At 38.0% G+C, this 24,641-nt stretch overlaps 1 non-coding gene across 1 annotated transcript; it reads left to right on the plus strand.

Moving 5' to 3' along the window:
• Positions 1–23,760: 23,760 nt before the first annotated feature.
• Positions 23,761–23,880, plus strand: LOC150010147 (small nucleolar RNA SNORA61). The gene has a single exon (XR_016511569.1). It is a non-coding gene; the product is annotated as a small nucleolar RNA SNORA61 (small nucleolar RNA).
• Positions 23,881–24,641: the final 761 nt, after the last annotated feature.

Here is a 24,641-nt window from a genome sequence, read left to right on the forward strand (position 1 = left end):
GAATTCAGAGAGAGGAATAGCAAATAGATATGCTAAAAGAGACTAATAACAATTTAACAGTAAAAGAAATCATAGGCACACTTAAGATTGAGATATAGCAAAAACAAATAAAAAACCAAATTCTTTAAATTTAAAACATTGTTTTATTTTAGTATAAATTTGTTGTTGCATTTTAAATTATTATTTTGGAAGATGAGGTGGAAGAAGTGTCTCAAAGCCATGATAGGAAAAGAACCTAGAGGATGTATCTGTGAACAAGCATGTGAATAACCACTGTTCCAGAAAGAATCACATGAAGCAGAGGCAATTATTTAAACAAATAATAGGAGGAAAAAAGTCCTCACACTAAATAAATACTTGAATTGCAGATTGAGAGAATCCATCAAGTTTGGGCAACTTTGATGGAAGAAGATATATGAGTATTCCTAGATTGGCAAAATTCTGATTTCTGTCCAGTTGTTCCAACATATTTTATTGAAGAGACTCTCATTTCTCCAATTTATATACTTGGCTCATCATTCATAAATTAGTTGACCATATATGCATTGGTTTATTTCTGGGCTGTCCTTTCTGTTCCATTAATATGTCTCTGTGTTTATGCCAATACCATACTGTTTTAATTACTATAACTTTGTAATATAGTTTGAAACTAGGCAGCATGATGCATCTAGTGTTGTTTTTTCAAGTCTTCTTTGGCTTTTCAAGGTTGAAAAGCAAATTGTATGACAGAATTATAAAATAGCTAATGTCTACTGGCTAAAAAACATAAAAAATGTTTGAGGAAATACAATTAAAACCATTATTAAATATCACTTCACATTCATCAAATTTGTCATAATATCAAAATTTAATCATAACAAGTGTTTGTGAAAATGTAGAGAAGGAGAAACTCACGTGTATAATTGGTGCTAGTGCAAACTGATAAACAACCTCATTTATTAATTAAGCAAACCCTAAAGTCTAATACTTCTATTCCTAGTTATAAAATTTTGAAAATTTCTCTCATGTACTCAGAAAGAGAGGAGCACAAGAATGATCATGGCAATATCATTTCTATTTATAGAAATTTGGAAACAATCTGAGTGTTTCTCAGCAAAAAGTGACAAAATATGCTAAATTATACAATATTATAGATAAAAATGAATCATTTAGAACTACATGGTTGTCAAGCACATCAAAATTAAAACTAAACTATAAAACAACCATAATTCAGAACTATCTGAATTTTAGCTAAATAGAAGTTCTACAACTAAGCATGTAAAGAAGAAGCCATATCAAGACTGGTAGAAGGAGCAGAGACATGAAACAGGCTGTTTCCACACCCATGTCTGTGGATAAAAATCAGGAGGGATATCTTGGCTTCAGAGGTCCCCACTGAGGAGTGAGGGATACCAGTCCCATACCAGGCCTTTCTGCTCAGGGTTCCAATGCCAGGAAGAGAAGTCCCCCTAACTTCTGCCTGTAAAAACATGCTGGGATTGTGGCTAAGTGAGACAGAAATCAGCTGGAGTCCCAGCCATTCCTCTTAAAAGGCTCACACATGGACTTACTCAGACTCACTGGCTTTGAGCTCCAGCACAGCACAGCAGCTTAAAGGGCAGGGGACATATGAGGAAGAAATGAAGCACCTGACATCACGGTGAGACTGTAGGGGCAACTTTCTCCTAGACAGAAATGCTAGCATGAGTCCATTGTTTGTTTGATGAGCCCCCCCCACCCCAGAGGTGGCAGGGCATCATTTCTGAGTCTCCATCAAATGACTAATATGGCTATCCCTGCTCTGGTGATTCTGAGACTCTGCCCCACCCTACTGGTGGGCCCACCCTAGCTGTTTCCAGGGCTTTTCTATATGAACAGCCTGTCTTGGCTCATGCTTCAGACTTTCCTAAAATTTTTCAGATAAGCAGCATCTGGCCTCAGCCTGCCCTGTACATTGTGATACGTGGCCTTAAGCCAGGAACTAGTGGCAATTGGCCTTGGTTCACAGCTTGGCCTCTACTTGACACCTCCAAGCCCAGCACAAGTAGCAGCCATCTGCAGATGGCTTTGTAGCTTATGCTGGATGGCCCCAGGGTAGAACACAGGTAGTGGCTGACCCTGGCCTGTACCTCCCTTGAGGCCCCAGGGCAAATACACCAAGTAGACAGCTACAGATCACAGTGAAACACCACCCAGCTACCTTCACAAATGACGTACTCAAGGGGTGGACTAAGTGGGTATCAGAGCCCCATTGAAGTAGTCCTACTCTGTGGGGTGGGCCTCTGCATGGCTGATTTTCTGTGGTAGTCACGGTAAGTCCTCTCTGCCAATCAGCCTGGAGGTAAATTCTTCCCTTTGATGAGATAATAGCAATCAAGGCTCAACTATAATAGGAAGGTATACACAGCCCACATGGAGTCGGGGGAGAGGGTGCACCTGGAGTTCCCAGCTTGGGTGACTGGGGAGGCTGTGCCCTACCAAACACCTACTACATAAGGTCACTCTTCGAAGCCCAGGAGATGCAGAAGCTCTACATAATACATAGAAACAAATACAGGGAAGCTGCCAAAAGGAAAAGACAATGAAATATGGCTCAAATGAAAGAACAAAACTCTAGAAAAAGAGGTAAACAAAATGGAGACAAGCAATGTACTATATGTAGAATTCAAAACAGTGGTTATAAGGGTGCTTAATGAACTTAGGGAAAGAGTAGATGGACTTAATGAGAACTTCAACAAAGAAATAGGAACCATAAAAATGGACCTAGAAAACATAAGAAAGAATCAGTCAGAAATGAAGAATACACAAATTGAAATTAAGAATACATTACATGATATCAACAGTGGAGTAGATGAAGCAAATAATCAAATTAGGAATTTGGAACATAAGGAAACAGAAAATACCCAATCACAATAGCAAAAGGAGAAAGGAATCCCCCCCAAATGAGTATAGTATAAGGAGCCTTTGTGACAACTTCAACTGTATCAGCATATCATGTGGGTGCTGGAAGGACAGGAAAGAGAGCAAGGAATTAAAAACCTTTATGAAAATATAATGATGAAAAACTTCCCTAACCTTGTGAATGAAATAGACATACAAGTCCAGGAAGTGCAGGGACTCGCAAATAAGATGAACCCAAAGAGGCCCACACCAAGACACATTATAATTAAAATGCAAAAGGTTACAAAGAGAATTTTAAAAGCAGCAAGAGAAAAGAAGTTCATTACCTACAAGGGAGCTCCCATAAGACTGTCAGTTGATTTCTCAACAGAAACTTTACAGGCCAGAAAGGGAATGGCAAAAAATATTCAAAGTGACGAAAAGTAAGAACCTACAACCAAGATTACTCTACCCAGAAAAGCTATCATTTAGAATCTAAGCACAGATAAAGAGCTTCACGGTCACAAAAAAGCTGAAAGAGTTCAACGTGACCAAACCAGTATGACATGAAATGTCAAAAGGTCTTCTTCAAAAAGTAGGAAAATAAATATAAAAAATATGATAATAAATGGCAATAAATACATATTTATCAACAATTGAATTTAAAAGATAAAACAAATGGACAAGCAGAACAGAAACAGATTCATAGATACAGAGAACATATTAGATAGTTTCCAAATGTGAGGGGATTGGGGAGACAGGTGAAACAGGAGAAGGGACTAACAAGTATTAATTGGTAATTACAGAACAGTCATGGGGATGTAAAGTACAGCATAGGGAGCATCGGCAATAATATTGTAATAATAATTCTTTAAAAGTTTCTACTTTATTTATTTTTATTTACTTATTTTTAGGGGGAAAGGGAGAGAGAAGAGAGGGAGAGAAACATCAATTTGTGGTTGCCTCTGGCACACCTTCAACTGGGGACCTGGCCTGCAACCTGGGCATGTGCCCTGACTGGGAATCAAACCAGTGACCCTTTGGTTCACAGGTCCATGCTCAATCCACTGAGCCACTCCAGCTAAGGCAATATTGTAGTAACTATTTATGGTGTCAGATTGGTACTAGATTTATTGGGATGATCACTTAGCAAGTTATAGAATGTCTAATTACTCAGTGGTACATCTAAAACTAATATAATTGTATGTATGTCAACTATAATTGAAAAATTATTTAAAAATTAAGGCTATAGTATAATAAAAATAAATAAGTAAATGTAATTAACCTTAAAAAAAACTACATGGTTAAATATTGTTGAATATAAAAACATGCTCTAGTGTAAAAACCTTAAACTGAAGGAAAATATAGAGAGTATTATTGTTTATATAGAATTGAAAAATAGAAAAAAAATATATGAGGTTTGTCTAGATGGTATCCAGCAATGTAATATGAAAAATAGAAACATTTATTGTAGAAGATATAGCAACATTGTGTTTAGGACAATGATGCCTCAGTCCCCTTCCAAGTAGGCACCTTGGGACCTCACACAGTTCTCCAAATCGCTATCAGCTGACGCATCATATTTTCCTGAATCTCACTGAGAGTCTGAAATCTCTTTTTTTTCTAAGGTGATTTTAGTTTTGGGAAAAGGAAGAAGTCACAAGGTGCCAAATCTGGGCTGTAGGGTGGCTGATTCACCTGGGTGATTTGATGTTTTGCCGAGAAACTCTGCATGAGACGTGATGCATGAGCATGTGCATTGTCAAGCAGCCAATCACCAGTTGCTGATAGCTGTGGCCTTCTGAACCATCCAAATAGTTTCCACAGAGGAATGTTCAAGCTTAATGGAAAATTTGATGCAAACTTGTTGCTCTACTTGCTCAGTCATTTTGAATGTGATGTTCATGTACTACACATGCTCACTCAATGGTGTCTAAACCCCCATGTGTGCTCATTTCAGTCCACTTTCCTTGGCTGCCAGGTCACATTGATGTCATGCAAACCATTCTTGTTATATTAACAAGAGCTGGATTTTTTCTGGTCAGACCTCATGTTGCATATAGCTTAAGAACTGTAATGATAAAAACATTAGAAAAATGTATAGAACTGATACACACCAAATATAGGATAGTGGTTCATTCTGGTGTGAGGAAAGAAGATATGATTGATGAGATGTACACCTCAAGCTTTATCAATATTGTTAGTATGTGTGTTTTTTTATGGTAGATGTTATGAATTTTTAACATCATAAAACAATACTCAATGTTATGAGAATTGCTTATACTTATATGCATTTCTAACATTTTATAGTAGAATTTTAAGGGACAGACATATCCTACCATATACATTTTAAATTATTTCATATGGCAAAAATACTATAAACAAAATCAATAAAGCAGCGGTAGATTTGTAAAATATATTTGCGACAGAGATAACAAAGGTTTAACACATTATATATAAAGAGCCCTTACAAATTGACAGTGAAAAGACAAACAGCCCAGTAGAAAAACAGACCATAATAAATGAATAATCAACAAAGAGTAATTCATTTAACCAACAAACACAAGAAAGGATGATCACATTCAGAAGTGGTCAGGGAACTGCAAATTAAATAACAATTAAGTGTTATTTTATCGTTACAGACTGGCAAAACCCTATTAGGCGATGACATAAGTGCATTGACATAATGGATTTCATCCCATCTGTTTAACTGTTGGCAATACTGTTTCAATTTCATGATGGTACAATAATTTAGGGAGCCATGCACAGGCAACCTTTCCTTACAATCCAAAACATATGTAGGCCACACAATATTACAGTAATTAATCAATACCTTTTTGTACATTGGGTAATAGCAGTACATACTCCAGTCCTCCAAAATCCTATCCAGTGGGCTCCCTCTAGGAGTCAGCACAGAATTGCCCTTGTTGCCCCAGACATACAGGCCAAGCTATAACCAGAAAAATCCAAAACCCTAAGAGCATATTAAGAAAACTGGTATCCATGACTCCATTATTCCAAAGTGTACTCACAAGCAAATTGCCAACCAGTCTCACAAAATGGTCCCCACACAATGGCTTTCCCAAAGCAATAATCACCTGGACCTTGTTTCATAGACTTTTTCCCAGACCCATTTTCTTTTTACCAGCCAGGTGTGTTTAGGCAGCCAGCCACCTGAGGTGGGCATGCAGAGGAACTCCTGGAGACTGGGAAACCCACAGTCCCACTCTTAAGGTCGACCAATCATAGGCAGCTAGGGTCCCATCTAGATTGCCATTGCTGTTACCAAATAGCAAGTTGGGGTCCTGCTGCCTGCGGCCACTCTCTAAGCAAAATTCCACAGGCAAAGGTTTGGTGATAAAGGAAAGAAATAGTTATTTAAAAGCTTCACACTTTTGGAGGCCCTTGGCTGGTTTGGCTCAGTGGATTGAGCGTCGGCCTGCGAGCTAAGTGTCGCTGGTTCGATCTTCCAGTCAGGGCACATCAGAGAAGGAAAACTCTGACTCCAAAAAACCTCCGCTGCCTTGTGGCATACCTCTTCAGGGGAAAGGCTAAGGGAGTAAACCCCGACAGAAAATCCGGAGCCGGAGTCCCTAAGGCGGTTTGGCGTTGTAGTCAACACCGGCAACTCCTGCGGCGCACCTGAAACCAAGCTGTATTGACTCCGTCTTTCCCTTGGACCCTTCAGCTGCGAAGAGAGGGGGGGTCTGCTGCATGGGCAACAGCAGACCCTCCATATCACCCTGCCCAGGCTCTATAGCTTCAGCTTCACTGGAGAGGACACTCCAGCGTCATCGCAAGATGTCGATTCAACACGGGAGGAGACAGATACCGTGTCACTCCCGAGTCAGACTGCACAGCCATTCTCGGCGGTGCAGATAGACTCTTAAGAAGCTACACCATCCTCTCTCGAGACGGATGGCTGCCGACGACGACACTTTTGGAATAACAGCTTTCCACATGCCTTAATCATTTAGACCTATCAAGTAAGGCTAAACTCTTTAACACTTGAGTTTACCTAGCATTCCCCTTGTTAGTTCTTAGTTATCTTACTTTTATAGGGTTGGTTTACAAACTAAAATAACATAAGATGCAAAAGCTACACAATTTTGGAAGAATGGCAGGCTTCTGCCTCAGAGCTCATTCCCTCTAGGACACCCAAAGAATAAACCTGCCACCCTCTGCCATGCAAGCCTTATCCTAGGCTGTTCCTGGAGTTCCTTCCCATCCAAAATACTGTCCATTGGGAAATTCAGGTAGCTGCAGTACAATCAGCCAGGCATCCTTGAGGATGAAGAGCCTGAGAGCCAGAGAGCCAGCCCTCTTTTTTATTTCCATGTGTTCTGGAGGCATTCAATTTCTCTGCCAATCCTGTCCTAGACTACCCACCATTGCCTTGGCAAACTCCTCCTATGGCCCCTCCTTTTCCCCAATGATCTGATCAGATTTCTGTGTATCAGAAATATTAGCCTAAAAGATAGCTTTGGTCATGTCTTTCCTTCACACTAAACATTTTATTAAGTTCCAATCCTGAGAATAACCTCACCACTTAGTGTGACATTCTAGACATTTCACAGTCTAATACTTAGGTGCATGTAGGAAATGTCTGCTCTTCATGACTGCTTCAAATCTCTTGGTATTCACTCTACATATTAATAATTCATAGTGTGGATTCTTCCTTCTTAAAAATAATTTCCAACTGACTACACTTCCTAGTTTCCCTTGCAACCATTGTAAAAGTATACCCACCTGGGTTTCTGATTCTGATTGGATATACTGTGAATTCTGTGGATAGCAACTAAGAATCCTGATGAATGAGGTACATTTTCAGCATCACCTTCTAACAATCTTCCTTATGTGCCTTGTATTTAGAGGGTGTCTTAATTATGGGAAAGTCATATGAAGAACAAGCAGGTTTATTTGTCTCCCTTTGAGAGATTGAAGAAGAAATCATAAGACTAAAAATTTCATTCCCTGTGATAGAGTTCATCAGGTCTGTCAGATTCTGATTGTAAGATTATTATGCAATAATTTTTTGAATAAACATTACTGGGACAATTGGGCATGTGAAAATGTAATATCTGGAAAAAATCAATTCTAACAGATGTTCTAAATGCTGGGAAGACAGACTAACCTGTGTTCTGGTTTGAGAAACAGAGTCTGGATTGCTTTTTCAGAGGGAGGTTAGATCATATAATTGAGCTCAGATTGCATACAGTGAAAGAACACAAAGGAACAAGTCACCTGATGGAGAAAAACTGCATGTTATGCAATATTACCAATTGTTTCTGCTGTGACCAAATCTTGGGCAAAGCTCCTACACTTAGGAATATGATTCAGTTCTTGTGATGAATACCAATAAAACTGAGGTCAGCATAGAAATTAGCATGGACACAGAACAGAGACTACATTCATAGAGGTAAACTGGAAATTGAGGGGTCATTGAAAAAAAATATTGGAAAAGTAGGGAAGATATTGAACTCACATGGGCTATGAAATAAAACATTTGATTCAAGTTTGGTCAAAATGAAAGGCTTTAGCTACATCTGAGTTATGGTGATGGCTTCAGGTACTTCATGGTTGAGTGTGGATACACATGTAAGTGGTTCACAACACAGTTTAAGTGCTGTACTAGAGGGAAGGTGAAGGTGCCTTGAAAGTAGAAAGGAAAAGTTGGGGGATCCAGGGAATATCTCTCTGAGGCAGTGACACTTGAGTTGGTTTTGAAGGGTCTGGGGAGTAAAGAAGGGAGATGAGAATTGCAGGAGAAATTGAATAACATGCTTCCACTTGGGGAAATTTGATTCTCCCTTATACTTTGGAGAGTGTGTGGTCAAAAAGTACTCAAATATTTACAAACTAAAATTATTTCAACAGCTGAGAAGCTGCCATTTTCTTTATGGAATTTATATTCTAATGGATAAAGGGAAGAATGCTATACAAGCTGTATACAAATGAAAAAAATTAAGGAACATTGGAAGGGAAAAAGGAGGTTTGAGGAATAGGATTACTATTTTTATATTATAAAGAGTATAATTTCTAATTTCTAAGTTTTGTCTGACTTCTTGATTTTCCTCTGGGAAATAGAACATTTTCCTTCTTTCTCATCTGTGAGAATATCTGAATCTAGTGAACCTGGAAGGAAATAATTAATGATTTTATTCTTCTTTCTGGTTAGACTAGTTTGAATTTGCTTTTTGGATGTGTGGGATGTAGTCTCTGACCTTTCCTAAATTTTAGTATCTTCCTATGAAAAGAAATTCTTTCATCTATGTGTGTCTCAAAAATAATCGTTTCCACCCTCAATTTAAAATTTTAGCTTTAAAAATATTCTAAAATATAGTTTAACACATAAACCCAAGGTTTTCATCATATACATATATAGGTTCTAGGTCACTACTTTTCAGACTTCAATGGGCACATGAATTGCCTGATAAAACACAGATTCAATTTCAGTAGATATGGAGTGAGGCTTCAGATTCTGTATTTCTTAAGCTCCCTGGTGATGTGGATGCTGCTGGTCTGTGAATCACACCTACTGCAAGGCGGTAGGTGATTGTGTGGATGAAATAAGTCTGATCCTGATGCTGGAATCTGCCTTGAAATTTTAGGACAGAATTCTTGTTCCCCTATTTTTCTTGTCTTCAGCTTGATAAACTCTGAAATCAAATGATTAAAAGCTTTTTCCTTTGTCTACAAGCAGGGAGGAAGTTCTTCATTTCAGGGTCTCTGTCAATGCTCCCATTTTCAGTGGCCATGGTTTGTTCTGGGGTCTTTGTTAAAAGAAACAAAATCTAGTCGTTTTCAGAAAATTTTAATCAATAGTATCATAGATTGCTACAGTATCACAGGGGCTGATATATGTATGTCTCACACATATTAAAAACAGTCATTGTAAACAAGATTACTTAAGAAAGAGAATTATTTCTTCCCTCACTGCACACTTCTCAAACTCCCTTATCTAAAAAATTATATGAAAGTAATATGAAACTAAGGTCATAATCCCCTAGAAGTACTCATTAAGCATCCAGTACAAGCACACACGGTATATGGCTTGGCATCAAGGAACATTTTAGTGCATTGTTGTTTGGTAGATGAAACACCAAAAGGAAGCCTGTTACTAAGTGAACATTTGCTCTTTGGCGATGGTAGAGGTAGTTATCTACTTTGTTGTTCCATCTCAAGCTTCATGGCTTTTAGGTTTTGACTATATCCCACAAATTGAGAGTAAGTGGTTGGCCCTTGATGATGTCCTTCTTTTCTCATTCAAGTCACTTTATCTATGAGATTGCAAACCATAAATCCATGTCTCACTATAAGGGAGATCTATCTATCTACTTACTTATTAGCCTATATTCATGAATTTGTTGAATTCATTTCTTTTCTAAAATCAACCCTGTACCTTTTGTGTTTTGTAAGACAAAGAGAGAGAGAGAGAGAGAGAGAGAGAGAGAGAGAGAGAGATATTTTTTTAGCCTGACATGCTTTATGTGCTTGCTTTGTTACTAATACTCATTTATTAGATAAGCTAGTATAGGTCATAAAGTCCTCAGAAAAGCTCTCCCTTACTGCCAGTACTCCATTTGGGTCAGCAAGAAAGAGCCTTATAGATGTGACTTGTGCCCTTCAGATACCTGAGGGATATACAGTTAGGAAAAAGATTATAAATATCAAGGATAATCTTGAATACTTTTAAACTACTTTCTGATAACATAATGCTAAGCAGCCAGTAAAATTTCCATGTTGAAAAAAAAAGAAATAAAAAAAATTGCTATCTTTCTGAGACCACTAGCTATATGCTCTTATTGATCTGTGATTTCAAGGAAGATAAGACCTGGTTTATTTCCAAGGATGAAAACTATGAACTCTCAGTTAAAGCTGCTAGAGGCAGCTTCTTCAAGAAGAAAAAAGAGCAGCTAGAGAGTCGAATACCATAGTGATGTCATTACACAAGTACCACATACCTAGTGGTTTGGGAAGGTCAGGCAAGTGATGCCTTGGAGTTAATCTACAAGACACAGTCATGCGTAGGTTTGAGTGCGTGCGTGCGCACACACACACACATGGTATCTGTCATCTTGATGTCTAAAGTGAAGCCACAAGTCTGCTTCTCATCCTGGTACCAGCGTATCATTGTAATCAGAAAAATGCTTCCATTTCCCAGGTTAAAGAGAAATTGGACAGATGCCTCAGAAAAAGAGAGTGAGTCGGTATATTGTTCTCCTGAAATTGTTTGGTTTTGATGATACTATAATCTTTGTCTTATGTTCTACTACCATTTGTGATAGCCATCATATTGCATTGGCTGTATAATATCAGAACTTTCAAGTTTCTTGTTAACTGGCTATATCACCCTACCTTGCTTACCTGCAGTTGAATGTGCAATTATGTCACTTGAGCAATGAATAAAAGGACATTAATGTTTTATTATTTTATTTTTTTTAAGATTTTATTTATTTGTTTTCAGAGAGAGGGGGAAGGAGGGAGACAGAGAGAGAGAGAACCATCATTGCGTGGTTGTTTCTCTCGTGCTCCCAAGTGGGGACCCAGCCCACAACCCAGGCATGTGCCCGAGTAGAAATCAAACCGGTGACCCCTTGGTTCTCAGGTTGGTGCTCAATCCACTGAGCCACACCAGCCAGAGTGATGTTAATGTTTTAAATGAGCAATTTCAATTTCTGTGAAGAGGACCCTGGTACCTCTCCTCAAAAAGCTGGTTGAAATTACTCTTGTCAGGAACTGAAGATCCATGGCCTCTGAATTCCTATTTTTAGCTGTGTTCTAGCTAGTGGATTCTGAATCATTGAAAAATAGGCAGCATTGTCAAGGTGGTGAGAGCTCAGTAAGACCTTGATAATCTGCTAAGCTTACACAAACTGGGTCCCTACTTAGCTAATAAGTATTTTAGTACTCTTGCATGCAATAACCTTTTAGTTGTATACAATAGTGTAATTGACAATGTTTGAGAGGAACACCTTTGCTTCTGAAAAATTGATAAAGAGGAAAAGTTAATTTTGGGTGAGAGGGTCACTTAATGGGGAGGGGGAAAAGCCCAAGACACCAAAAGAAAGCAAGTTTTGGTTGCATCTAAGGTCTGTAAGTGATATAACTTATGGATAGTTATTATAATAAACTTCCTTTGATTCCTGGAGTTTATCATATCATTTATATATGACATGATTAATATAGTGGTATTCTGTGGATGTTCATTTGAATAGCAGTGAACCTTGGTTATTAAAAAAAGCATAATGAGATCTAAAAAAGTTACATAAAAGGAAGACTGTTACTGTCAACTTCATTAACTTTGTTTTCTTTTTTAAACCTAAAGATAAAAATAAAAGCAATATCTAAATCATACAAACATCTCTTAGGAATACTTTTTGTTCCCCAGAAAATTAATTTGCATTCATTTGAATTAAAATGGAAAGGCTCCAAGCAAATGGGCTCTTGTGGCAAAATAAGAGATGAAAAGCCTATAGGGAAAAAATAAGTACCTACTAATGCCTTTTTATTCTTAATTTCCAAAGCACACTGAAAGTGTCAGTTAATAGAAACCAAAAATTGCTCATATATTTAAAAGAAAATCATTCAGTTATTCAATTTACCTCTTAGCTACTGACCAAAACTATATTTGTAAACATATCAATCTATCATCTATCTGTCTATCATTTATTTATCTATCATCATCATCTATCATCAACAAATGGTATTTTTGTAAACTTCTTTTAGCATCTCTCTTAAGATATTTTCTGAAGCTATGCTCTTGTACTATATTGTGAGACTTTTGTAGTATAATTTTCATCCTTTTCAATTTACCAGTTTAAAGGGAAGATATGAAAATACAGTTTCAAATAATATAAATGAGTGAATAAAGTGGTCTGGGTAGAAGGAAAGAATTGATTATGTTGAAATGACCAACTTTAAATTTCAAAATTAAAACATTTTTATGGGTGAACTCTTTTAAATCCTATCCAGTGATAGTGAAAATGCTATCCGTCGGCAGCCGTCCGTCTCGAGAGACGATGGTGTAGCTTCTTAAGAGTCTATCTGCACCACCGAGAATGGCTGTGCAGTCCGACTCGGGAGTGACACGGTATCTGTCTCCTCCCGTGTTGAATCGACATCTTGCGATGACACTGGAGTGTCCTCTCCAGTGAAGCTGAAGCTACAGAGCCTGGGCAGGGTGATATGGAGGGTCTGCTGTTGCCCATGCAGCAGACCCCCCCTCTCTTCGCAGCTGAAGGATCCAAGGGAAAGACGGAGTCAATACAGCTTGGCTTCAGGTGCGCCGCAGGAGTTGCCGGTGTTGACTACAACGTCAAACCGCCTTAGGGACTCCGGCTCCGGATTTTCTGTCGGGGTTTACTCCCTTAGCCTTTCCCCTGAAGAGGTATGCCGCAAGGCAGCGGAGGTTTTTGGGAGTCAGAGTTTTCCTTCTCTGATGTGCCCTGACTGGAAGATCGAACCAGCGACACTTAGCTCTCAGGCCGACGCTCAATCCACTGAGCCAAACCAGCCAGGGAAAGCCATTGTGTGGGGACCATTTTGTGAGATTGCTATACTCCAGTAGGAAAATGGGCAAAGAGTGAAATGGCAATTTACGGCAGAGGTTATATTGTTAATTGAAGAAACACAGGTTAATGTTAAAAAGCACTAATAATCCATAGAAGTAAATTGGAAAGAACTATTGTGTTAACCTGTCAGATCAACATTTTTAAATGGAAATATCTAACTCATACAATGGGCAGCCCTTGTATGCTACTAGCATGAGTGCAAATTGGGATAACCATTGGCGGGGCTGTTTGTCATGTATTAAGAGCCTTAAAATAGTTCAGATATTCTAACTCAGTAATTCTGGTTTTGAGAAAATAAACTAAGTAAATAATTTTAAATACATGTGTAAAAATATTACTGAGTTATTTTTAACAAAGAAAAATTGGTAAGAATATGAGAAAAAAAGCCTCATGGACATGGTCAACAGTGTAGAGATTGCTGAGGGAACAGTGGTATAAGGGGACTAAAAGGTAATGTAAAAAAAATTTTTTTACAAGTCTGTGCTTGCTAAAAAGAATTGTAAAATAAGCAATACATTTACTTTTAAAAATCTAACAGGCATAAAAGTTATCTGTGAAGTCTCTCTCCTAATCTGCCCCTTCATCCACCTTGTACCCCTCCTAAACGACCAATGTTACCAATTTCCAGTAGACCTTCTACACATAGTCCGTGCATATTCAACCTGCTTTCTTGTTAATAATATAATCTTGTTTCAAGAGGGCAGGGCCATGGTTTATTTTGTTCAGTTTCTCCTGTAATATCTAGCATAATATCTATGGTAGAGACTCAATAAATATTTGTACTATAAAATAGTAATGAATACAGACATTATTCTTGTCTTTGTAATCTCTTTTCCTTGCCTTCATGTATATCTAGCAAGTTTGGTTGATTTACCCACAGGAGTAGTTTTTAGCTCTGTACCTTCACAATTTGTACAACCACAGTTCAACCTCAAGGTCTTTGAATGTTAAAGTCTCCTAAAAGTTCTTGCCTTCTTACATACAGATAATTAGCTATACAGAGAGAGAGGCAATGTAGCTACAAACATCAGATTGGTCAGCCTGCTGGAGTTCATATTCTATCTCTGCCATTTAAAGGTGCTCCTGATTTATCTGAAGCAAAGAAATATTTCTTTGAATGCAGTGGCTGCAGGAAGAAGGGAAAAAAAAATCACATTTAAGCAAATGTGAATTGATTCTAAATTAAAAAAATTGATCTCTATAACTGATGTTATAATCAAAGTCTAAATTAGAGCTAAGGATGAGATAAGCAAGATGACATTGATATTGAACATCAGGTTGAGGCTAAATCTTTCAAAGAGCCAATAGAGTGTTGGTTTATTAGCAGGGCTTAGCGAGTTGTGTCTTATCCTCTAAGGGATAAAGGCACCTGGTTTTTCAAAGTACTAATTAAAGAGAATGCATAACATTTCTGTTAGTCCCTCCAAGATATAAGAATTTTCAGTAATGTGTGAGGTTATAAAAATATTTTGATGTTAAGTGGACTTTGGACCTTAGCCATAACCTTGGCATGCCTACATTTTCCTACTAGCTTCCCTAAATGTGGGAACTTGGATAAGATTTGAAGATATTTGCATGACTTATGAAATTAAAACTTAGACAGCTATCTACCAAATGTTGACACTTGATTATGTGTACCAAAACAAGTCTGATTGAAGTTCCATTGTATAACTATCTTATGGGCATACTAGATGGATGGCAAATAGAGTTGTTCACTCTCCAGATGAGGTTTTATTGTTTGTTTTGTTTTTAAATATGAATTGAGTAGGCGTTGACTAGGTAAATGTTTTGAGGAGGCCATTTCTCAACAAGCTTGGCATGGCTCATAATCTCTCAGCAAGACTGGCAAGTTTATGAGCAAGATTCTTCTGTATTTCCACTGACAGTAACTGGGGACAAAGACAGTACCTTTTAACAAAATCACCATTGATTGCCGGTTGTACTGGGCTGTTCCTGAATTGAACTACTTTTCTTCTAGAAATGCTTTTCTTGACCATCTCATGCTCAAATGAGAAATGATTTTCAATTCTCTATGCAGTCAAATGTATATTCAGAGATAGTTGTTACTTCCCTAAATTCACTGAATCAAAATTTAACTCTAGGTAAAATGTGTTAATGAAATTAAAGTTCTAATTTAGATGTGAGCAAACTATGTCCCACTGGCCAAATCTGGCTTGCTTTGTATAACCTGCAAACTAAGAATGTGTTAACATTTTTAATGGTTGAAAAAAATCAAAAGAAAAGTGATTTTTTTGACATGTAAAATTATTTGCAAATCAAATTTTAGTGTCTATAAACAAAGTTTTATTGGAATACAGACATACTCATTTATATATTGTCCATGGTTGCTTTTGCACTGCAGTGGTGAAGTTGAGTAGATCCAACAGATTATGTGGCTCACAAAGCTTAAAATATTTATTATCCAACTGTCTATAGAAAAAGTACACTCATCCTATTCTGATTTAATCACTTTTTACTGCAGAGAGAGAAGAATAAGGTGAAGAAGAATCAAATGAACACATACTCTACTGTGATTATGGTACTCTGTGGATGAAGAATTCAGTTGGTTTACCAAAACTGGAAATAAAAACCATTGATAGATAAAAGTAAATTTGAGTTATCACTAGCTATTCCTAATGAATCAATCACTTCGTTGGTCATTTCTATTATTTTTCTCAAAAAAGTGATAAGGGTAGAAGCAAATAAAAATGAGTCAATAATTAGGGAAGAGAGATAGAACCTTTTTTTTCTGTAAAGTGTGAGCTCTGCTAAGGCAGGAACTGCTTCTTTTTCTGTGACTTCAGTACTTAGCACACTTAGCTGAGTCCTCTGACTGAATGTTCCACAATGGGTGTTTTAGTGAATGACACTTGGTTGGTTGATGAAATGAAGGCGCCTCTAAAAGAACGGTTGTAGGAGAAACTGAAAATAAAAGGCATTTTCCTTAGAAGAGAGAAGCAGCAGAAAATTTCTCTTTTCTCCCTCATCTATTCACCAGCCTAGCCTTCACCTTGATAACGTGTTTGTAATCAATCTCTTTCAACAGACTCATACAGATTTAATTCGTTCACTGTGACTCTTCTTTATATCAGAGTCATTATCCTTATTTATAATTAATAGACTTTTATTTTTACTCTCTAGATAAATGGTATGCTTTTGCTTGACCTTTATATGTTCCATAAATACTTTTTGAATCACTCAATCATATTATCTATAAGGGGTAAGGTAACTACTTAACAGTGGTAGCAGGCAATTCTCTAAATGAAAATGCTATTTCTCCCCAGCAGTGTAGTATAGTAAAAAGAGCAGCATACTTTTATTTGGGATAATTAGGTTTTACCTCCTTGTCTTCTACTGATGTGCTGTGTGTCCTGGGAATATTATTTTACTTCTCTAGGCTTTAATGTCTTTGTAAAATGAAGATATACTTTTGTATATTTTTAAAGCAATATAGCAATTTTAAAATATAAATTATTTAATAATAAACCCTAAAGCATTTTTAAAGGAGTTATGTTAGTATGGATTTATATTATAAATACAAATTTATAACATTTACTTTCACTGTCAAAAATAAAAACACAAACAACTACATTAGTGATCCCTAGAGTACTCAGATATAATTCTAGTTCATGGCTGAATGTGTATTTTCAAGTATAGCTTTAAAAATAGTTAAAATATATTTGGCAAATGCTATTAGAATCAAGTCTTTGCAGAAGCCTTAGGCATCTCTGTTGAACTTTTGAAAGGGTCTGTAGTATATCTCTGGGCATTTCCTTTGAAGGGCAGCATGCTATCAAGTACTTCTGCAAGAAGTGATTTCTCAAGACCAGAGTACAGGACTCACTTATTACTTACATGCAATAATATACTAGAAAAGGACCTTGAATGACACTTCATCTCCTCTCCTGACTGTTCTAATAATCTCTCTTTTTATGATATTTCTGCTTGCTTAGCACTATGCCAGGGGGCTGGGAATAAATTAGTGAATAACACACATTCACTGCTCTCTAGGGCCTAATGGACTTTCCAAAACTGTTATTCTTTATGTTTTAGATATCACTTAGTTTTACCATCTAGTCACACTAGTTGGAAAAATTGGGATCATTTTTTACTCCCCTCTTTCCCTTACCTCTACATAGAGCCAAGTCCTATTTCTGAAATAATTCTTTCTGTTTCTAGTTCTGCTGTTTTCTTTCAGAGCTTCATTAACTTTTAACTAAACTATTTAAAAAGCTGTGACTCATCTTGTTTTCTGTTTTGTTCTCATCTACATTGTTGTCAGTGTTGAATGTAAAATTTAAAATTGGTTATAAGACCGACTAAAACCCTTCAAAGAATTCCTAAGGTGCATAAAATAAAGTCTATACATTTTACCATGTCTTAATACAGCTTATATTTATTACCATGATATGGACCTGTCTTAGTCAGCTTGGGCTGCTATAACAAAAATATCATGTACTGCATGGTTTAATGAATAAATATTTACTTTTCATAGTTCTATATGCTGGGATCAAGGCACTGGCCAATTTGGTTACCAGTGAGGGCACTCTTTCTGAATTAAATTAAATACTTGATATTATTTTTAAAATTATAATACTGTTTTAATTTTTATTTAATTGGAACTTCTTATTCAATTAAAAATATTTTTATTGCATTCTGAGAGAATTACGTAGCTTCTTAAATACTTGCATTGATTGAGAAGTCATTTATATCTATCGATATTTACTTAAAATAGCTGTATAGCTGCAAACACTATTTTAAGAAACACACTTATTATATCACTTGTTATCACTATATTTTCTCATGAAATTAATTGATTACATTTTTGTTGAACATATAGTACATACGACATGCAGAATTTTTAAAGTTTTTTAATGTTATTTTTGCATAAACACTTGATTTTTAACATCTCATTTAGTCTTGGTGCAGAAACTCAGCTTTAACATTACCAGCCTAGCCTGCATGGCTGAGTAAATTAAAAGAGTAGGATACTCCTGATGACAATAATAGGAATAAACCCAGACTAAACCCAGAAAGCTTTGCATAGCATCTGTCTAATCCCATTGTTCCATACATGAGGAGATGGACATCCAGAAAATGAATTCTTTTGTCAAATTCACATGACTATTCTGTCAGTCAGGAAATCACAAAATATCCTACACTTCATCAAACAGGAAATAATCCCAGACATGCTTTACTTTTGTAAAAAAAAAAAAGTTACATTCCTGTCATAGTGTGTGGAGCATCAAAACATGTTTTTTATTTATATCTTGTCTTTCCATGGGGCTGGATAGAGAGATACCCCATGTTTCCATAACTCCACCAAGAGAGAATATCTCTTTATACAAATTTGACAGCTTACTGCTGTGAGAAGGATCAAACTATTCTGCTTTCTGTTACATACCTACACCATTATTACTTTTTTCACTTTTTGATAAGAGGTAGTAGAGTGGAGTGCAGTGGTTAATTGCATGGACTTTGGAATCAACCAAACCTGAATATTAATTCTGATTATATCCATGACGTTGGACAATTTCATTAACCTCTCAGAGTCTTGGTTTTCTGCTTGTAAAATGTTGACAATAATACTGATTTCATAAGGTTTTGTGACTATTAAGTAATATTAAGTAAAGCTCCTATATAGTTAAGCACTGGAATAACATAAGCTAAAATGCTTTTTAAATTAACAAACAAATTGAAACAAATTTGTATGTGTGCTTAGTTAGCCTATATATTGATGGAGATAAAACAAAGCCCAATGGCTTGCATTCCTATTATTTACACATGATAAAGAACATAGGTTTTGTTGCCAGATGTCCTTGAGTTTGAATCCCAACTTAGTCATTTACTACTTGTATCACTGTGGACAAGACTTGGAGACTGCCTTATTCCGTTGTTTTTTTTAACCTCTAAAATGAGAAAAGTAATATAAAATTCCTAGAAGTGCTATGAGGAGTATATGAGGCATGTTTGCAATATACAGTGTAAGGCACTAATAGGAATAGGAGACCCAATAAAAGGTAGTGCCCAACTGATTAGCAGTTCCAAGGGAAGAGGTGTTTAATATATCTTCAAGCTTGCCCCCAGAGAACTTAAACCCATAAAAATCCAGATACCTGAGCCGGATTCTTTTAATGTAAAACAATTTTTGTTTAGAGTCAATTTTATAAAATAATGTTTCTGACCATTTTCAAGAGTTTATAATGGGAATGCATTGCTTGCCTTAGTTCATTGTTGTGTCAGTGTACACACTAGTTGACTTTGCTAATTGACACTGATGCCAACATTTTTTTGTAAAGATTTTGTCATATCTTAATGTATTATCTTCTTAAGGCTTTATTTCAAATGTCCTTGAAAAAAAATTTAAGCTCAGTATCAATTTTCACCTTCAATATTAATGATTATAGTATTTTTAACTCTATGCTGTAAGTGATGCAACTTAAGTAAAAACATTTACTACCCCAAAATAATTTATACTGTTCTTAAGATGATAAATTCTCCAGTCTTTTTTGGCAGGTGAAGAAGAAATCAGGTTTTTACTTAGTGAGATCTATTTAGGAAACAATAATGAATACTGGAACTGGTTTTGATGTCCTATTACTAAGAAATAATCTTTCCTATAAGAGGATGAGAGTCAAGAAAGAGAAAAGGAAAGGAAAATGGTAATAATCTTGAGAAATGGGATAATACTTATTGATCCTTGTGTTCCTAATACTTAATACAAAAGCTGTCATATATTCGATACCCAAAATATTTTTAGAATGAATGAATGAGGGTTTGGATCAAACTCTTTATTCTGTGTTATTAAGTTCTCACAAAAATCCTTCATTTTGTGTACAGTTTTGGTATGGACAAGAACTTAATAGCAGGCCAGCAGCAGAGGCCCAGTGGACAGGGACTGAGCCTGCAGGTCTGGAGCATGGGAGGCAGGACCCCTGCACCCACCATTGCAGTCCTCACTGTGCTCACATTGCTGTACCCCACCTACCACTGATGCCTGTTAGGTCCCCTGCATTTGGTTCACAGTCCAGGCAGTTGCCGGACAGCTGTGGATCCCAAGGGCCCACCCAGACCTGAGCAGTTAAGGCACCATGTGTCCAGTCTGGGCTGTCGCATGTTGAGTGGGCTTGGCCCTACACTCTGAACCTGTGCACACACCCATGGTAGTGCCAAGTTGCATCTGTACCTGTTCCCAGGCTAGAAATGCCTTGGTGCCTGTGGAGATGCCTCCTCTTGCATGGCATGATGGGGCTCTTATGGGAGAGAAAGGATTCCCTAGAGTTCTAGTCAAGACGGAAATGTAGGTAGGCATGCTTCACTCCCTTGTGTAACCATAGAAAGAATTACAACTGTACCTCAAAACAAATAACACCTAGAACCACTAGCAAATTGAGCTGTATGGACATCTGACAAAAAAAGATTTAAAGAAGCCACATTCATCCAGATGGGTAGGAGGAGTGCAGTTGTGGAGATGGGCAGAGAGGCAAAGAGATGCTGTGTGGCACAGAGAAGTGGTGGTGGCAGAAGAACAGATGGTCCCACACTCATGTGTGGTGAATAAAAATTGGGAGGGATATCATAGGAGTGAGAAATCCCAGCCTGAGGCCATACTGCACGGCCCAGGGTTCCAGAGCTGGGAAGACAAATCCCCATAACTTCTGGCTGTAAAAACAAGTGGGGGTTGTGGCGATGGAAGAAACTGCCAGATTTTCAGGAAACTCCATTTAAATGGCCCGCTCAGACTTAGAATGTACACAAACCCATCCACTCTGGATTCAGCATCAGGGCAACAGCTGGAAGGGTGCCAGTTGCATCTGGGAAGTGGGTGAAGTGATTGGAAACAGGGCAAGTACCAGACAAACCTCTAGAAGCCAGGCAGCAGCATTGTCCCCTGTCTGATCTCTCCCACAACACAGAGCCACAAAGCGGTAAAGTGGGCTGCCCTGTTCTGGAGGTTACCTAAACTCCATTGCACACAATTTACAGATGCCTTTTCTACAATAGGCCATGCTTCTAAGGTAGGAAGTCAGAGTAGCTCTACCTAATACATAGAAACAAATACAGGGAGGCTGCTAAATTGAGGAGACAAAGAAATATGGCCCAAATGAAAGTACAGAACAAAACCCCAGAAAAAAAAAAACAAAAAAAAAACCTAAACAAAACAGAGATAATCAACCTAGCAGATGCTGAGTTCAAAACTCTGGTTATTAGGATGCTCAGAGAACTCACTGAATATGACAACAGCATAAAAAAAGAAAGGATACAACTACTGCAAAACTAGAAATAACCAGAAGTTCCAGAAAATAAAGCTACATGGAAGTCCAAAGTATGAAGTTATAAACAAGTAGTGCTTGTCTAGACGGGTAGGAGGGGAAAAGCCAGGGCGAAGGGGTCAAGCTGTGCTGGTGGCAGCAGCTGTGGTGATGGCGGCGGCACAGTGGTAAGCACAGACACATATATTTAGGGGAGGTGAGAAGCGCCTGGGGAGCACCCCCCAGCTGCAGACCAAACTCATCAGCTTGCGATTCCAATGCTAGGGAAGGCAGACTTCCCTTGCCTCAGACTGTGAGGGTCAGAGGTTGTGGGGATGAAGGAGGAGGCTCCTTAACTCAGCGGAAAATGAACTGCAGGAATTCATCTTGTACCCCTGCCCCCACACAAAACGCCACAGTGTGGTTGTTACAGAAACAGGGGAGTCCAAAAATCCCCAGAGTTTGCGGCTGGGGGATGGGGAGAAGGAAGCAGCTTTTAGAATGCTTCCACACGCCTGGGGCTGGTGGCTAGTGTCTTTCTTATGCAAAATGGCTTTAATGCATCCAAGGCCTCAGATAGATGGGAGGAGTCTTGAACCAGGGGACAGTATGGAAAAAGCACACAGAGCCTATGTAAGGTTCTGTGAATGGTCAGAACTGTTTGCAATGCCCACTGCGTCAGAGGACGCAGTCAGGTATATATAAGCAGCTGCGGACATTTTAGCTCTCTCTCTCTCTCTCCTGCTCTCTCTCTCTCTCTCTTGCGCTGTCGCTCTCTCACCCCCTTCCTGTGGCTTGGTGAAGGGGCCTTCTCCATGTGGAATAAAGAAGCTAAGTTCTCCATGTGGCTTGGAGAAGGGGTCTCCAGGCTGCTTTAAGAGGCTCTGGCTCTCATGTGCTCCCTCCATGTGGCTTGGAGAAAGAGTCTCCAGGCTGCTTTAAGAGGCTCTCGCCATGTGGTTTGCGGGAAGAAGGCAGTTTGCAAGGAGGATGAGAATCCAGGTGGTTCTGCATTGAGAGCTAGAGGGCACCACAGCACAGAAAGGACCTCCCCAATCAGAAGAGTGATTGGCAGCTGCTGGTAAAACTGAACTGTGTTTGGAAAGTAGGGAGACAGTTTCGCTAACTTCTAAAGCTAACCTGGTTTGGTAGAGGGGAGGCAAGAATATGTGTTTATGGGTGTTTTAAAGAATATAAGACTTAACAACAGAAATCCACAAATAACTAAATCTATATAACTGTTAAATAAACAATTCTTTTTCTTTTCACTAAACTCTGGTATTGAGAGTTATAATTTTGGTGGCGGGCAATCGGGCCCCTAACTAAAGAGCCCGTGGGTTTGTTTTCAATTGGAGCAGCCCAAGGGTTCTGTAACATGGTGAGAAGGGTTGCTGAGCTGTGACAACTGTACAGGGCTCTGCCCCTATAGCTGATTTCTCAAAAGAAACTCTGCAGGCAAGAAGGGACTGGCAAGAATATTCAAAGTAATGAAAAGCAAAAACCTACAACCACGATTACTCTATCAGTGAAGCTGTCATTCAGAATAGGAGGGTGGAGAAAGTGCCTCCAGGACAAAGTAAAACTGAAGGAGTTCATCAGATTCAAACCACTGTTATATGAGATGTTAAAGGGAGTTGTTTAGGAGAAGGAGGATCAAAACTATGAACATCAAAATGAAAACTGTATCACAACAACCAACAACAGAAGCTAGGGAATTGAAACAAAGGCAAACTAAGTACGCAGTGAGAGTGGAAAAAGAATTATAGGAATGGGGAACATTTTGCGGGGAGCTCAGCAGGGAGAAGGAAGGGGGAAAGGGAGGGAGCTGGTGCAGGAATTAAGAAGCATAATAGGAGGGAGTGGAGTATATAGGATAGGAAGATGTTGAGAAGAACTATATGCACAACCAATGGGCATGGACAAAGGTGGGGGGGGCAACTGGAGGAAGGGTTTCACTGGGTGGAGGGGAAAAAAGGGAAAAGAAATTGGGACAATTGTAACAGCATAATCAATAAAGCATATTTAAAAAGAAAGAAAGAAAAGGGGTTACACTAAGTGAAATAAAAATCCACAGGATCCTCCAGTTCCCCTTCCCATCAGATGTGAATACCGATCTTGGTGTTCATAAAGGGAGGAAAAGTAATACTGAAGCTGGCCTAACAGCTCTGTAGTATGTGGGCTAGTTTCAAAAAGGGATGAATAAAAAATAAAAAAGAAGAAAAAAAAAAAAAAGAAAGAAAAATCCACAGGGAACCATCAGTGGAGGACTGGAAGCTGGGATTCAAATAAATGATTTGGGACATAATGAAGAAGTAAGCATTCAAACAGAATAGCAAGAAGGAAAAAGAATTTTAAGAATCAAGGGTAGTATTAGTAGCCTTTGGGACATCTCTAAATGTACCAATATCTGAGCCATGGGGATGCCAGAAGGAGAAGAGAAAGAACAAGAAATTGAAAACTTATTTGTAAAAACAGTGAAGGAAAGCTTCTCTAATTTAGTGAAAGAAATAGACATACAAGTCTAGGAAGCACAGAGAATCCCAAAGAAGTTGGACCCAGAGAGAAACACACCAAGACACATCATAATTAAAACACCAAAGTTTCAAGATAAAGAGGGAATCTTAAAAGCAGCAAGAGATAATCAGTTACCTACAAATGGGTTCCCATAAGACTATCAGCTGATTTCTCAAAAGGAGCGTTGCAGACAAGAAGTATTTAAAGTGATGAAAACAAGAACCTACAACCTACATTACTCTATCCAGCAAAGCTATTATTTAGGTTGGAAGGGCAAATAAAGTGCTTTTCAGACAAGGTAAAGCTATAGAAGTTCTTCATCACCAAACCATTATTACATGAAATGTTAAAGGGACTTATTTAAGAAAAAGAAGATGATCAAAACTATGAACATTAAAATGGCAACAAACTCACAACTATCAACAACTGAATCTAAAAAACA

The sequence above is a fragment of the Furipterus horrens genome, unplaced genomic scaffold (genome assembly GCF_987537825.1).
Source record: "Furipterus horrens unplaced genomic scaffold, mFurHor1.1.pri manual_scaffold_5, whole genome shotgun sequence".
Taxonomy (NCBI): Eukaryota; Metazoa; Chordata; class Mammalia; order Chiroptera; family Furipteridae; genus Furipterus; species Furipterus horrens.